This window comes from Camelus dromedarius, chromosome 18 (assembly GCF_036321535.1).
Source record: "Camelus dromedarius isolate mCamDro1 chromosome 18, mCamDro1.pat, whole genome shotgun sequence".
Taxonomy (NCBI): domain Eukaryota; kingdom Metazoa; phylum Chordata; class Mammalia; order Artiodactyla; family Camelidae; genus Camelus; species Camelus dromedarius.
The window spans coordinates 32815391-32830457 of record NC_087453.1 but is presented as its reverse complement, the minus strand read 5'-3'; the positions used below and the strand labels follow the sequence as shown (position 1 = coordinate 32830457).

At 37.2% G+C, this 15067-nt stretch overlaps 2 pseudogenes; one reads left to right on the top strand and one right to left on the bottom strand.

The window, feature by feature from the left end:
- Positions 1–7677: 7677 nt before the first annotated feature.
- On the bottom strand, positions 7678–8727 carry LOC135323386 (mitogen-activated protein kinase 7-like; annotated as a pseudogene).
- A 580-nt stretch (positions 8728–9307) lies between these two features.
- LOC105088261 (translationally-controlled tumor protein-like) lies at positions 9308–9984 on the top strand (annotated as a pseudogene).
- The last annotated feature ends 5083 nt before the right edge of the window (positions 9985–15067 follow it).

Genomic DNA, 15067 nt, shown 5'->3' with positions numbered 1-15067 from the left:
TCACATTTGTTTTCCTTATTTGAATAAGGAGTGAGTCTTTTAAGGGCAGAGGATAGCAGGTGTAATATTTTTTAAAATATCTGCTGGGCCTAGGGAAGTATCTGGCAAATAGTAGTTGTTCAAGGACTTTTTGTGAAATAAATGTATAAATGGATGAAGTTGATGATTTTAAAAATATTTGTATTAATATTGATGATAAGAAGTATATCAAAAGTTATAGCTGAGTCAAGAAATGCTTAGAGTTGCTGGCACACAGCTGTGAAGCCCCAAGTTAGTTATGCACAGCTTAATAAGGAACATATATAATCATAGTGCCATTTAAGATTATGTAAACTGTTCCTGAGAATTGACAGTGAACTGTGTGCGTAGAAGGACACGTGTCATCTGGTTTCAAGTTATTTATTGCTGTGTTTGAAAGCTAATGATTTGTATTCATATTGGAACATTTGTTGCTACAAAGATAAATGTTTGAAGTATCTAAAAAGTTATTTTTCACATAAGAACTGAGATTTCAAGGTTAGAATACTTTATTCCCATAAAGAGGAGACATAAATGAAAGTGTTACCAAACTTCCGGTCTGGATGAAGGTCATGACAACATTACTGTGTGAAATGAAGAAAAAAAAAAAAAAAGAAAAAAAAAAAAGAAAGTATTTCGTCTAAATGGGACTGTCCCCATTGTGAGAAGCTATTTATTTCTGCCATACAGTCTATGTGGCAGAAATCTCCACTTGCTGCCTACTAGTTTTTAATTTTGTAACTTTAAATCGGTATAGTAATTTATAGCTTGTGTCCACAATATCTCTCAGAAAGACATATATTAAGAAGAAATTTATTATTATCTGTATTTCTTCCCTTGCATCAATTTCCCCTTGGTTATTGTAAACATCAAAGGGAAATACGTGGGCAGTATAATTGACATACTTAATACTTTCCAGCAATACTGTATATTGTATTTGAAATAGACCAGGGAACTTATGAAGCAATTGCTTGCAGAGCTCCACCAAATACATTTTTAAGTATACAAAATAAATTGAAACAATTCTTTCTAATGAAGCTTGGGAAGGCACAAGTTTCATTTATTCCAAAGATAATATCCTAGACCATGATCTAGAGTTCTTTCATGAAGAATAAAGAAGCCAACAAAATTCCCTATTTGGTTTGGATTAAATTTAATTCCCCACTGTTTTCTCTGTCTCCAGCTCTTTTGTACCTTTGCACCATCTTCCATCCCCCCCCCTTTTTTTTTCTTTTTACTTGTCTTCCTTACACCCTAGTTAGAATAAATGTCTGTTTACTGCATGGAGTCCCCTTCATTGTCATTCCATCAGCAGAGAGGTTTCCATCTTATCCTAGATCCTGGAAATGACCTTGCCCTTGTTTAAAGAACCATGGGGGGCTTATTATGAGAGTATAGCTTTAACATTCTCACCATAACAACAACAGCAAACTGGTAATTATGTGAGGTAAAGAAAGTGTTACCTAACCTTACTGTGTTAAAATTTTCTCAATACAAACATATATCAAATTATCTCATTGTACACATTGAACTTGCAATGTTATATATGTTATATCCCTATAAAGCTTGAAAAAAGTTATACTTTTAAAAACAAAATCTGTGGAATTCCAGTCCTTCATTTCCTTTTTGGTGATTCTTCTAACAAGATTAGAATATCCAGACTATGTTTATTTTCTGTGATAACCATAGCATATGATTCTATGTTACTTCAGAAATACTAAATGACAAAGAAAATCTCATAACTTCAGGATGAAAGCTGAATCCCTTCAATAACAGGATTCTTAGGCAGAGATTTTTGCAAAGCAAGAAAAAAGGCAAGTAGCAATTTTCTTAACTTCTAATTTGCTGGCTCAGTTTTTCTTTTCTTTTTCTTTTTTTTTTTTAATTGGAGAGTATCTAGTATCTAGAATTCTTTGGTTTATCAACTGGAGGGTTGAGTTTTTCCAATTTTGCACTTGCTATAAAAGATCATATTTTGAGCTCAAAACTGAGCTGTTAAGTTTTGGGGTGATGCATACTCTGAATTATTTATTTTTCCTTCAACACAGAACCACTGAGGAAAACTATACCAAAAGATTGCAGTTAAACAAGACAAAACTTATCTTCCCCTGGAAAAGAAACCATGTGGGAAAAACATTTCCCCTTTGGTGGAGTTACTGTAAGTTAAATGCAAAAATCTCCACATGCAGTTGGTGATGTTTTTTGCCAAAAAAAAAGGAAAACTATCAAGTCACTCAATTGAGTAAAAGAACAAACACTACAATAAAATAAGTGGCAGACTTACAAAGCACTTTTGGCATCTGGAGGTTAGAAATGTTACCGGTGAATATCCAAATGGTAAGAAAATAAATCTCAGGGGACTGGCAGATGAGTCAATAAAGTAGCAGAGGATGAATCAATGTTTAACAATTTAATCATCAGTTAATGGACCTTCTGATTAAGAGTCACAATTTCTTTAAGTAATGAAACAGACATGTCAAATTCAGAGCAGTGGGGATAGATATCAGAATCAGAGTAAAAGTGTATCCACTAACTGCAAAGAAACAGCAAGATGTTGCATTGTGAAAGGTCTTGGACTATAAAGGGATTTCTATAATAATTAATTGTTCATGGTATGAAATAATTTTTGTTGTTGTTTCATTTGTTTGTTTCATTTTCTTTGAACTCTTCTTCTGGTGGAGACATTGATAGAATACAAAGTTTGGACTTAAGCTCTTTGCTAAAAAAGGGGCTTTATGGCTTTATTGTTTTTTAATTAAAAAAAAAAATTTGTGAGTGTGACCAATCTCTGGAGGAACTAGAAAGGGCAACTACAAAATAACTTTATACAGGTTATATCTAAAAGTAAATTAGTGGAAACTTCTGAATAACTTATTAGGGAATGAGCAGATATTACTGTGCTTTAGTTTGTTAATCTGATCTTGAATAAATGTGCAAATTTCATTAGCATTTTGGACATTTTCAAAATTTCTTAAAAACCATGTATACAATTATTATGCTTTAAGAAATTAGGGTCTCAGATACCTCCAGCAACTAAGAGCTCTCTGGACCTCAAAGAACAATTGATAAATAACTTTATTTGCAACAACTATGAAGCCCAACAAAAATCAAGCTTAATTAGGTTTTTATTGAATTCCAGAATACAATTTATTTTCTGAATAAACAGAGCACATTTTCATATGTTTGGCAATTTATTATTCTAGTTACCTTTTAGATTTTAAATTTTATTTTATTAAGCTATGGTATTTTTATCCTCCAAAATGATTGCTTCCTTTCCTAAGGTACATCCCCAGAAGCAATTACTACTTTCACTTTGACTCATTAATCTCTTCCTCTTCCACTTTGCTGCCAAGTGGAGGACTCCCACCGCCTTGTACAGCATAATACAAATATCACAATACATTTCTGTTGATTTCTTCACCATATTTTTAAATTAAAATAATAGACTTTCTTTTCAGAGACTTTAGCAAAATATAATGTAAAGTATAGAGATTTCCCATATAATCACTGTCCCCCTCACATGTGTATCTTCTCCCATTATCAACATTCCCCGCCATAGTGGTATATTTGTTACAATTGATAAATCTACATTGATGCATCATTATCACTCAATATCCACAGTTTACATTAGGGGTCACTCTTGGTGTAGTACATGCTATGAATTTGAAAAATATATATTGAAAAGTATCCATTATTGCATTGTTATAAAAAGTAGTTTGATGGCTTTAAAAATTCTCTATGGTCCACCTACCATTCCCTCTCCTCCCCATAACTCATGGTAACCACTCATCTTTTTTGTTGTCTCCATATTTTTGCCTTTTTCAGAATATCATGTAATTAAAATCATACAGTTTGTAGCTTTTTCAGATTGACTTATTTCACTTAGTACTATGCATTGAAGTTTCCTCCATAACATTACATGGCTTGATAGTTTTTTAAAGTGCTGAATGATATTCCATTGTTTGGATTTACCAGTTTTCCCATTCTCATAGTGAAGGCTATTTTTGTTACTTCAAAGTCTGGCAATTATGAATAAAGCTGATAGAAACATATATATGCAAGATCATTCAGATGACTAAAATGTCTTCCTTATATAGATTTTGTCTTTGTCCTTGTTCCTAGCTCACAGCTCCCAAAAGATGGGAACTCCTTTTGTGATAATATTTGATCTCTTGTCCTCAGTTCCTGAAAAGGCTTCAGAGCCATAAAGGTGAAATGGGTGTCTTGTTCATAACAAGCACCCTTCAATCACAAATAAATTTATGTTAATAAGGTGACTTTTTGAAAACTCTTAAAGATGGGGGGTTGGTTGCTTGGGGAACAAACTACAAATAGAAGGTTGGAACTTTCAGTCCTACTCCCTGATTTCTGGGTGGGGAGAGGGGCTGGAAATGGAATCAATCATCAATAGCCAATTATTTAATCAATAGTGCCTGTGTAAAAAAACCTCCATGAACACTCCAAAGTAGGGGGTTTGGAAAGCTTCCAAGTTGGGAAACCAGAAGGCATCCATTACCACCACACTATGTGGGCCCCAAACTCCATGAGGACAGAAGCTCCTTTGTTCTCTTCATCTGGCTATTGATTTTTATTATTTAATTTTTTTGTAATAAACCAGTCATCTAATGAATTTCCTGAGTTCTGTGAGCCACTCTAGCAAATTGATTAAACACAAGGAGTGGAGGAGTTATGGGACCCTCCAATCAGGAGCACAAGTGAAAATAGCAGCTAGTATTGGCATCTAAAGTGGAGGAAGGTCTGGTGGGTCTGTGCTCTTAACCAGTGGAATCTGAGGCTATCTCTTGATAGGTAGTCAGAAATGAGTTGAATTGTAGGACATCTAGCTGGGATAGAGTTGCTTGTAAACACACACACACACACACACACACACACACACATCAGAAATTGAGGTACAGAACACTTTTAGCTGCATTATATGATAGCTGTATATTTAATTTTTTTTGAGGAATATCCATACTCTTTTCCAGACAATGATTGCAAAAGTTTATATTTCCATTAACGAAGCACAAGTGTTCTTTTTCATCACATCCTAGCCAACACTCATCTCCCGAATTTTATAGTAGCTATTCTAACAGGTAAGAGGTGATAGATAAGATTTCTTATTGTGGTTTTGATTTGCATTTCCCTGATGATTAATGATGTTTCTTTTTAGAGGCTTCAAATCTGGGCAATTTGTATATAGTCTTTGGAAAAAATGGCTATTCAGTTCCTCTGGCATCTTAAAAATAGATTATTTTATTTGCATTTGAATTATATGAGTTCCATATATATTTTGGATATTAAACCCTTATCAGATACATGCTTTTCCAAAATTTTCTCCCATTCATAGTTTGCCTTTTACTTTTTTGGTTGTATCAATGTGCAGGCTTTTTTTTTTTTTTTTAATATATAGCCTCCCTATTTATTCCTGTTTTTGTTGCCTTTCCTTTTGGTGTCATATCCAAAAGAATCACTGGCAATACAGAAGTCAAAAAGCTTTCTCTTTCTTTTACTTTAGAAATTTTAGAGTTTCATGTCATATATAAATATTTAATCCATTGCAAGTTCATTTTGGAGTGGTATAATATAGGGCTTTGATTTTATTCTTTTATATCTGATTATCCAGTTTTCTCTACACCATTGATTGAATAGACTATCTTTCCCCACTAAGTAAACTTGGCTCCACTGTCAAATATTACTCGATCACATATGAGAGGATTTCCTTCTGAGTTCTCCATTCTGTTCCATTGGTCTATGTGGCCAGTACCACAGTATTTCAAATAGTACAGTTTTTAAATACTGTTTGAAAAAAAGTGTGATGCCTTCAGCTTTGTTCTTCTTTCATGATTGCTTTGGCTATTCAGGTCTCTTGTGGCTCCACACCAACTTTAGGATTTTTTTTTCTGTTTCAGTGAAACATGCCATTGGAATTTTTGATAAAGGGTTCATTGAATCTATAGATGACTGGGTAGTATGAACATTTTAACAATATTATTTCTTCCAATCCATGAACACAAGATATCTTTCCATTTATTTGTGTCTTTTTCAGATGACTCACTGTTAGGGTATAAAAATGCAGTTGATTCTGTGTGCTGACTTTCAACTCTGCAATTTTAACATTTGTTTATTAGTACTAATTGTCTTTTGGTGGGATTTTTATGATTTTTATATATGAGATAATATCATCTGCAAACAAAGCCAGTTTACTTCTTTCTTTCCAATTCAGGTCCTTTTTTCTTTCCTAATTGTTCTGGCTAGGAATTGGCTTCCTTGTACTTACTCTATCTGACGTTAGTATTGAGATTATGCTGGCCTTATTAAATGAGTTTGGGAATGTTCACTCCACTTTATTTTTTTAAAGTTTGAGAATTGGTGGTAATTCTTCTTTAAATTTTTGATAGAATTCACCAGTGAAGACATCTGGTCGTGGACTTCTCTTTGTTGGGAGATCTTTAATGATGATTAAGTTTCCTTAGTCATTATTAATCTGTTTAGATTTTTTTGTTTCTTCATGGTTTAATCTTGGTTAATTGTATGATTCCAGGAATCTATCCATTTCTTCTAGCTTAACCAGCTTGTTGGTGTATAACTCTCATAGTCTCTTATGATCATTGCAGTTCTGTGGTATTATTGTAATGCTTCTTCTTTCATTGTTGATTTTATTTATCTGAGTCTTCTCTCTCTCATTTTAGTTATTATACTTAAAGTTTAGTCAATTTAATAAATATTTTCAATTAAACCAGATCTTAGTTTCATTGATCTTTTCTATTTTTTTCTGGTCTCTTACTTCTGCTGTGATCTTTTTTAGTTCTTTACTTCTGCTAAATTTGTGCTTAGTTTGTTACTTTTTTTTTTTTTTTTTTTGGCCCTTTATGATGAAAGTTAAGTTGTTAATTTGAGGTCTTGTTTCTTGATGTAGACATTTATTGTGATAAGCTTCTCTCTTACAATTGCTTTTACTGCATCCTACAGGTTTTATTATGTTGAGTTTCCATTGTCATTTCTTTCAAGATATGTTTTAATTTCTATTTTTGTTTTTTCTTCTACCCAGAAATGTGTTTCTTCTGTTCAGGAGTCTCTTATTTAATTTTCACATGTTTGGACATTTCTAGTTTACTTTATATTACTGGATTCTAGTCCTATACAGTTGTGCTCAGAAAATATGGTATGATTTCAATCTTATTAAATTTTCTAAGAGTGATTTTGTGTGTATATGCCACATCTTTATTCATTCGTCTGTTGATGGACCCTTAGGTTGCTTCTGTATCTTGGCTATTGTAAATACTGCTACTGTGAACACTGGGATGCATGTATCTTTTCAATTTAGTATTTTTGTTTTTTCAGATATATACCCAGGAATGGAGTTGCTGGATCATATGGTTTTTGTTTGTTTGTTTTTGTTTTTAAACCTCCATGCAACTTTCCACAGTGGCTACACCAATTTACACCCACTCGGGAGTAGGGTTCTTCCAATCCTGCTGTGGCTCACTGGTGGCTCAGGTGGCTGCTTAAGGCTGCAGGGTGGGTCTGAGATGACCCTGCAGAGTAACACAAGCTGAACTTCCCCTGCCAGGCCAGGCCCAGGGCGCAGCCCTGGGGAACGTTCCTGCGGCCTTGGAGTTGGGTCCACCCCTGGCAGCAAGGCACAGACTGTGGGCCTCAGGGCTCCTGGAGGTCAGGAAGGCCAGCCAGCAGCATGGGGGCGTCCATCTGGATCTCACTCTGCAGGGACTTAACGTCTGCAGGGATCATGCCTTGGCCCTCAAGCCAGTCAGCAAGCAGGGAGGCCAAGAGCGGGAGAGCTGGCCTGGCCATCCTGGGGCCCGTCAGCCATGCCCATGTGAAAAGACTGGCTTAGGAATTCCTCCAGGTCAAAGCCGACACCCTAGCCAGCCTCACTGCCCTCTGCTGTGCCCGAGAACACAGGGGACAAGGGGTCCTCCACCTGCGACTTGGACAGCTGCTGGGTCACTAGGTTGACGTTCGGTGACTCTGAGACGGATGGCTGAGGGGGCCCCCAGGATCTGGACAGGGTGGGCCAGAGGGGAAGCAAGGCAGAACATTCAGGGCGCTGGGCCCCGGCAGCCCGCGGTGGGGCCAGGAGGCCGGAGGTGGTGGCGGTCTGGAGGGGGCAGGTGCAGGCTTGGGGGGCCGGGAGTCGGTCAGGCAGGCTGTGCTGGGGGGCTGGCGAGAGGGCTGGGAGGGGGGTCGTGGGTGCAGGGGGCCGGGCCATGTGAGTCTAGCGCTCCCGCAGACGTCGGTCATTGTGCCTGAGCACCAGCCCCACCAGAGGGTCGGGGAGGGCCCCCCCAGAGGCCCCGGCCCAACGCTTCTGGCGCTCCGGCTCCTGCCGCCGCCGCAGCTTCCCCTCCCGCTCCTGCTGGCGCTCCTGGGCTGTCACCGGCTTCCTAGGCTCAGGGGCTTCCAGAGGGGCCCTGGGGCCACCTCGGAGCCAGCTCCTTAAAGACTTGAGCAGGGCCGGCCTTGAGGGCTGCCTTGGTGTTGTCTGAGATGGCCCCATCCCTCTTCGGATGGGCTGGTTCACTGGCTAGCGGGACGGATAGGGGTTGGGGGGGTGGGGGGCTGCAGTGTAAGATCAATGGTATCAGGAAGGGGGCGAGGAGGTCGGGCTGGCGAGGGAGGGTGGAACTCCATGGCACAGTCCTCACTGGGGCCCCAGGGACTGGGCATCTCAATGTTGAGGCAGTATGTTCACTGGCCAGTGTGTGAGGGGGTCCCTTTTCTCCACATCCTCATCAGCATTCATTATTTGTGTTCTTTTTAATAACAGCCATTCTGACAGATGTGAGGTGATACCTCATTGTGGTTTTGATTTGCATTTCCCTGATGTTAGTGACGTTGATCATCTTTTAAGTGCTTGTTGGCCATTTGCTTGTCTTCTTTGGGAAAAAAAGTCTATTCATATCTTGTGCTCATTTTTTAATTGTTTTTTAAATTTTGAGTTGTATGAGCTGCTTGTATATTTTGCATATTAACCCCTTATAGGTCATATCACTTACAAATATTTTCTCCTATTCAGTATTGTCCTTTGGTTTTGTTGGTGGTCATCTTTTCTGTGCAGAAGCCTTTAATTAGATCTCATTTGCTTATTTTTGGCTTTATTTCCTCTGCTTTAAGAAGCAGATAAAAATGATTGCTATGATTTATGTTAAATAGTCTGCCTTTTCTGCCCGCTCCCCCCTCTCTCCAAGCGCCGCTCCAGCGGCACCACTCTCGCTCGGATCTCCAGCTAAGAGAGTGCCGCCGTTGTCTCCCTCCAGCCGCCATCATGATCATCTACTGGGGCCTCATCAGCCATAATGAGATATTCTCCGACATCTACAAGATCCGGGAGGTTGAGGAGGGCTGTGTCTGGAGGTGGAGGGGAAGATGGTCAGTAGGACAGAGGTTAACATTGATGACTTGCTCATTGGTGGAAATGCCTCTGCTGAAGGCCCCGAGGGTGAAGGTACCGAAAGCACAGTAATCACTGATGTCGATATTGTCATGAGCCATCACTTGCAGGAAACCAGCTTCACAAAATAAGCCTACAAAAAGTACATCAAAGATTACATGAAGTCAATCAAAGGGAAACTTGAAGAACAGTGACCAGAAAGAGTAAAACCTTTTATGACAGGGGCTGCAGAACAAATCAAGCACATCCTTGCTAATTTCAAAAACTATCAGTTCTTTATTAGTGAAAACATGAATCCAGATGGCATGGTGGCTTTGCTGGACTACCGTGAGAATGGTGTGACCCCATATATGATTTTCTTTAAGGATGGTTTAGAAATGGAAAAATGTTAACAAATTTGGCTGCTACTTTGGATCTGTCACCTGTCGTCATAACTGGCTGGCCACTGCTTTCATCCACACAACACCAGGACTTAAAAACAAGTGGAACTGATGCCATCTTGAGCTTCATTTATTTTGATGTTGATTTACTTGGAACGGAGGCATTGTTTTTGAGAGAAAAAACACGTATAGGTTGTCTAAAAATAAAATGCATTTAAATTTAAAAAAAAAAACAAAAAAGAATAGTCTGCCTATGTTTTCCTCTAGTAGTTTTATGAATTCTCTTCTTACATTAGGTTTTTAATCCACTTCTTTTTTTTTTTATGTATTTGGTGTTAAGAGAATATTATAATATCATTCTTTTACAGGTAGCAGTCCAGTTTTCCAGCACCACTTATTGGAGAGACTGTCTTTCTTCCATTGTCTATTCTTGTTTCCTTTGTCAAAGATTAGTTGACTCTGGGTGTGTGGGTTTATTTCTGGGCTCTCTATTCTGTTCTGTTGATCTGTGTGTCTGTTTTTGTGCCAGTTTTATACTGTTTTGATTACTGTAGCTTTATAGTAAAATTTGAAGTCAGGGAGTGTGATTCCTCTAACTCTACTCTTTCTCAAGATTGGTTTGGCTATTCATGGTCTTTGCATTTCCATACAAATTTTAAAATTATTCTAATTCTCTGAAAATGCCATGGAATATTACTTAGCCATAAAAAGAATGAAATTTTGCTATTTGCAACAACATGGATGGACTTGGAGGGTTTTATGCTAAGTGAAACTCAGACAGAGAAATACAAATGCTATACAATATTACTTATATGTGAAATCTGAAAATACAATAAATTGAAGACAATGAGAAAGAATCAGACTCACAGATATAGAGAACTAGTTACCAGTGGGAACAGGGATGGGGGAAAGGACAGTATAAGGGTAGAGGATTAAGAGGTACAAACTATTATGTATAAAATAAGCTACAAGAATATATTGTATGATGCAGGAAATATAGGTAATATTTTATAATAACCACAGAGTATAGACTTTACACATTTTAAATCACTATGTTGTACACCTGTAACTTATGTAATATTGTGCATCAACTATACTTCAAAAAATGAGGCTGAGTTGTAAAAAAAAAAAAAGACTATAACATCAATCTGGAGAAAGTTTTGTTTTGTGTGTGTTTGACAAGAATGTTCATTCTGCTTGTGCTGAAAGGAATGTTCTCTTTATATTTGTTAGGTCAACTTGATCTAAAGTATAGCTCAAGTCCAGTATTTCCTTACTGCATTTCTGTCTTGATGATCTATTCATTATTGAAAGTGAAGTATTGAAATAAGAGAAATTATGAGCTGAAATGATTTCTCTTGGCCCTGAACTCTGCCATGTTGGGGAAGAGTTGATGTGGGTCAAGTCAAAATTTTCTTCTATCTCCAGTGCATCCACGCTCATACTTTTTTGTTCCAACAGTGTGCTGGGACTTCTCCATTCAAAGACTGGACTTCCAGATAGGCTTTTTCATGTGTGAGTGATTATCTGAGACAGGGCTCTTCAGGGGCCCCTGGATCATGGCTGGGAGGAACTGGAGCTAGTTCATGGACCACTTCAGGGCCAACAGCCAAGATCAAGGTCTACAAGCCTATTACTCAAAGTGCAGGTGGGCAAGGCTCCTCCTGGGTCCCATGGCATATGGTGCTGGATCCCATGACTCCCTCAAGGCACTTTAGTCTGTAAATAGATGCTAAATTTTTATTGTTTGGAAGGAGGCATGAACAACTATGTCTTATTCAGCCATATCTTTGTGATGTCACCTTTCTTCACTTCTTTTGTTTTATCCCTCAGAGTTCAGTGTTGTTTTCCTCATATAGATCTTGTACATATTTTGTTAGAGTTATGCCTGAATATTTCATTTTCAAGAATGCTGATGTAAATGATAATGTGTTTTAATTTCAAGTTCCACTTATTCTTTGTTGATATATAGGAAAGCAATTGGCTTATGTATATTAACCTTGTTTCCTGAAACCTTGCTATAACAGCTTAATAGTTTCAGGAAGTTTTTGTTGATTCTTTTGGATTTCGTTGATAATCAAAGTCACTTCTGGGCAAAGACAGTTCGAGTTCTTCCTTCCCAACCTGAATAACTTTTATTTTCTGACTTATTGCAACAATGACTTCCATTTTGGGGTTGCAAAGGAGTAGTAAGAGGGCATATTGTTCTTTGTTCCTGGTCATAGATGAGTTTCAAGTTTCTCATCATTTAGTAAGATGTTAGCTGGAGGTTTTGTGTATATATTATCAACGTGAGGAAGCTCCTGTCTATTGTCTATAATGTTTTAAGGTAAAACAGCTCAAACATTCTATTCCTAGTAGCACTTCTGCTGCAAAGACAAAGCAAAACAACTGAGAGGGAGGGAGAACTGAGAGCTCATTATAACTCATGGTGCTTGACTCCTTCTTTTAACCCACCATGAATCCCTAACACTTCAAATGTATTCTTTAAGGGATTTGCTATCTTGTTGCATAAATGTTCTGTCCTGTTCAAATTTATTTTTTTTCTCAGTGTCCCATAGAATGCTTTGCCACAGTTGATGTCCAATACCTTTCAGTTGTTGGGGATTTATTGCTGAGTGAAATAATAAAGTGTAATAATAAAAAATATGGTATAGAATTGATGATTGCATCACTGATGGTTGCATTGTACTGTTTCCCAAGTACATTGGGTCTATATTTGAAGAAAAAAGCCTGATTATGTATTGCAGCACTTGGTAGCTTTTTATTCCTGATGGCTTGTGCACAGTGAACTAAATTATCTCAATAATAATTCCAATAGCTCTTATGCAATATGGGACAGAGATTCAAATAATTCACTTATGTTCTTTAGAGTTACTTTTTTATTTACACTAGTAGGACATTTACAAAAGGGAAAAATCACTCTGTTTTTGTACAGATTCACATGTGGTCACTTCAAGGTTCTCCACAAAGCACTAGGAGATACTTCATCCTATCGATAGATTGTTGTTGTCTCTTTAGCCAATAAGAATTTGACTCGGAGATACCTAATAAATAATAAAACATAAATGTCACCTATCCCTTGCAGCTGCAGAGGGCTCTGGTGTTACTAGCTCAGTCTGTGAATCACGGAGATTTAAAAACTGAAGCTAGGTGGGCTTTTGTGCATTGCATAGCTTATTACTGAAGTGACTATTACAAATACAAAGTGAGTTCAGTTCTTTCCTTCTGTTCAGATAACAAACATAGCAACATAAATGTATAAAAGACCTCCCTCCAAAATTTTGTTACATTGGGACCCCATTTGTGATTGATGAATTATAATGTACAATATTTAAATCATTTTGGATACTATCATTTTTTAATATACACCTGTAGGAATTTCCAGGGTAAGGGCTATAATATAGATAAGAACGGTCAGGAAACTCACTTTCTTCTTTCCCCAACCACAAAGCACCCAAATTGTTAGATGGAGAAAGGAAGGTTTATAGTCAATTACCTGAGGTTTATAAGGCTAACTCTGCCACACTAATTATGTCCTAAACAGTATCTAAAAACTGTTTCTGTTAATCAAAAAACAATATGTATGTGTGTGTGTGTGTGTGTGTGTGTGTGTGTGTGTGTGTATTTCCTTAAATCAAGGGAGCAGAATAAAGTAGTGTAATAAAAAATAGTGTGATGTGGAAACAGAATTAGTTTTATATTCTAGCTCTGCCATATGCTTATTGCATGACTTTGGGCAAATTCCTTAACTGATTTAAATGTCAATACCATAGTCTTTAAGTTGGCTTCCACATAGTTCTTAACATACAGGGTTTTTGTGAGAATTAAATAAATGAATAATGTTAAGTTACCAAATATAGTGCTGGCCACATCAGCAGCATGCAGTGAATGTTAAGCAGAACTGTAACTACAAAATCCCAGTATCAATGCCAAAATTACTTAGTGATAAGTTTAAGAAATACAGAGTTCACCTTACATCTCAAAACTCTCCTGAAGAACAAAAAGGAAGATTTTAAGACATGAAGAGAGGGATTATATTCTTGCAAGGAAAGGCTTAATAGTACAGAGTTGTGAGTTATCCCCACATTCATTTAAAAATCTATCAACATTTATTTTTAGGTATTAGGAATTTATTTTAAATTTTGTCATAAAAACAAATGAGCTTTCCTCAATAAAATTATCCAAGATAATCATTAGAAATTATTTTAATTCATTCACTCTGCTTAAAAATATCATAGACTGTGTGTCTTATAAACAGTAGAAAATGAGGTCTCACAGTTTTAAAGGCTGAAGGGTCTAAACCCAAAGGATGGCAGATCTGGTGTCTGGTGAGGAGCCACCTCTTAGACAGCTGTCTTTTCGCAGTGTCCTCACATGGTGGAAGCAGCAAGGAAGCATCTCAGGCCTTTTTTATAAAGAGCTGCACAAGCTGCATCCATGAGGATCCCACCCTGATGACCAAGTCACCTCCCTAAGAGACCTATGTCTTAAAACCATCACCTCAGGAGTTACGATTTTGACATACAAATCTTCGGGGTACATAGACATTGAGACCATAGCACAAATGTAATTAAAATGTGTTCCTGCTGGGTTAAATAAGAACTTTGTGTCAGAGTACACGGGAAAAGGAAAAGGTGGCCCCAGGGACGGCAAGAAGTGTAAGACTGGCTCCCTGACAGAGAGCCTAACACTGGTAATTCACATCTGTAACTTTCACATCCCCGTTATAAATATTCTGAATCCAGTGGATAAGAAACACCAGCAAGTCACAGTAGCATGAAACAAGCTCTAGGGTAGTGTTCACATCAGAGTGCCTCTGTTTCACACACATCTGTCTTAAGCCATAGCTTTTTTTTTTTAACCTATCATGTTGCCTTTTGCTACTAATCAAATCAGCAAAGTGTAAATCAACATACACATTTCCATTTTCCCTTCAACTTCTCTTTGGTTCTTTAGGTCTAAAAATGTGGGGAAGAGAGGTGGAGAGTTGAAAGAGTAATAAAGCTTCTATTCAACATGCCAGGAGCTAATATTTAATATCATTCCAACTTAAGTGTCTTTTGATTTAAAAAAAATCATCATCATCATTATCATAAAAAAGACAATTGTAAGTGAAAGTTGAAGAAACTTAATTAGAACTTTGTAACTAAAAATCAATACCATTAACATAATTAAATGTAACTGAGTACTGATTTAACCCTCTCTTCAAGACTCTAAAGGACAATAATAAATTAGAAAATACCACAAAGAG